This window comes from Protopterus annectens, chromosome 2.part1, assembly GCF_019279795.1.
Source record: "Protopterus annectens isolate FY-2018-M chromosome 2.part1, PAN1.0, whole genome shotgun sequence".
In the NCBI taxonomy this organism is placed as follows: Eukaryota; Metazoa; Chordata; order Ceratodontiformes; family Protopteridae; genus Protopterus; species Protopterus annectens.
This window is the reverse complement of record NC_056729.1, coordinates 1,674,551,489-1,674,553,988: the sequence shown is the minus strand read 5'-3', so window position 1 is coordinate 1,674,553,988 and position 2,500 is coordinate 1,674,551,489.

Below are 2,500 nucleotides of genomic sequence, written 5' to 3'. Positions count from 1 at the left end.
ACTATTCTCTATCTGTAAAGCCTAGCACTTACTCCTACAGTACTTGCACCTTGATAAAGCACTCTTATTATAGATAGTACCCCACCAGCCTAAAACCCACTTCCCCCGGAGTCCTTTGAAAGTTCTTTATCTACTACTTCTAGTATGTCGAGGTATCAGTTGCTAGTGTCCTCTCCAGCTCTACTGGTGAACCTGGGAATATTGAGGCAATGTTACAATTGCCTCATGTACACAGACAATCCTCTCCTTCTCCCACAAAACACAAATACATGCGAGAGATGCAACTATACGGCCAAACTGGAGGCTGAGCTCTCTCAACATAGGACTGGCAAGACCAGACAGGAGGAGAAGGTAACCACACACAACACATACCCAGTCACACATGGTACCATCACAACTTCAAATCATACACATACTCACACAAAGACATACTCGGAGGCTCTGATCAAAAATTTACCAAAACAGCAGAGGCCACCAAAGCAGACACCCAAACAACTACCACCTCACGACCCAACACATGCAACACATAGACCACACAGTCAGAGTGTCAAACAGTCACAGCCCTTAAGGCCAAACAAAATGCCAGACACACTTGTCATTGGTGATTCCATAGTCAGACACACTGACGTCCTGCTCACCAGACTGAGTAAGGAGAAGGTCACAGTAAGCTGCCTGTCGGGCGCTAGAATCCGTCACATAACGCAAGCACTCAGGTCTCTCAACAGCAGGTACAAGTACGACTCAGTCATTGTCCACGCTGGTGTCAACGACCTGAGACGTACCTCCTTGGACTACATGAAAAGGGACATCGAGGAGCTCTCTGATTATGTAGCCCAGGCAGGTATGACCCTGACCTTGAGCAGTATCCTACCTTCACCTAGAATGATGCCACAATACAGTGATAAGATGATCAGCTTTAATAATTGGCTTAAATTCTGGTGTCATTCAAAGGGGATCCAATGTCTGTCTGCCTGGGATGACATGCTGGACAAGCCACGCTGCCCAAGGGACGGCTTGCACCTGTCACCCTGGGCTTCCGGATATTGGCAAAGGCTCTTGCCACCCCATAGTGCCTTTTAGGCAAGGCTCAAATTCTAAACCTACCACCCTAGAACACCAAAAGGAAAAAACTAAGGGTAATGCTGCTCAATGCCAGAAGTCTCAATCTCAAGATGCACGACTCGAGGCCCTTCTCAATATGGAGAACATCGATGTCTGTGCTGTGACAGAAACCTGGTTCAAGGCTCCTGAGAGCACCCCAGCACTAACAGGTTTCACCTCATATCATGCGTTCGGCCCCAAAATCCGGACAACACCAAGAAAGGAGGGGTGTCCATATTCATAAAGGACACCCACACCTCAAGGTTGGTGGCAACGCACGATGCATCGGAGACCATCCAGGTGCAATTAACCATAGGCAAGACTGCTCTGCAATTTGTAGCATGTTACAGGCCACCCTCTCAAACTCAGGAACCTCACATGGCCTTCCTGAAAACATTGGAGGATAAATGTATCTCCAAACACCATCATACTAGGTGACTTCAACTACCCTAATATAGACTGGGAACACTACTCAAGCCCGAACACTCTAACCCAAAGATTCCTGGAGTTCATAAACTCAAATGCCATGGAACAACTAGTCACCATCCCCACAAGAGGTGAAAACATACTTGATCTCATCATCACAAACATGGGATCAAAATGTTCAACACCGGAAGTATACCCCTCACTGGTGAGATCAGATCATAAACTAATCTCGCTGGAGGTCCTCATCCCGCCCCACCTGAAACAAAAAGACCACAGTGAAAAACTTCTCAAAAGCCGATTTCACACTTCTAAAAACTAGTGTGGTCTCTTTTAAGGCCCCTGAGCCAGTGGTAAACATTACTCAAACTGCTGAATCACTTACAAATGCCTTCTACCAGCACCTACAGGACTGCATGGATCAGGCAATCCCAAACAAAACTAAGACTCTCTGTACCAAAGGCAAGCGTCCAGTCTGGTGGACCCCAGCCATAAACAAGCTCTACAACAAAAGGAGGAAGCTTCTACAAGATAGAGCAAAATCCTTGAAAGGTAAGACACCTTTGATCATTATAAGTAAAAAACTAAGAGCTCTCATAAAATCATCCAAGGCAAATTTTGAGAGAAAAATCGCCAAGGACTCTAAAGACAATCATAAGGCCTTCTTTAGCTATGTTAGAAACCTAGGAGGAAACTCCCAGATATGCTCAGAATTAGTTCAAAATGATGTGAAAATTACTGAACCTACACACATTGCTAACATACTGGCTGACAGGTTCAGTGCAAACTTCTCTCCCCCTCCCCAAAGGAGAGATATCTATTCCAGAGGATTGTAGCCCCCCAAACATCTCCAACGCCCAGGTGAGAACTGCCCTCACTAAGGCGAAAAACACAGCATCCATGGGACCGGATGGTGTCCCCGACTGTGTGCTTCATGAACTCAACGAGGAATTAAACCCACAGTTAGGACAGCTGT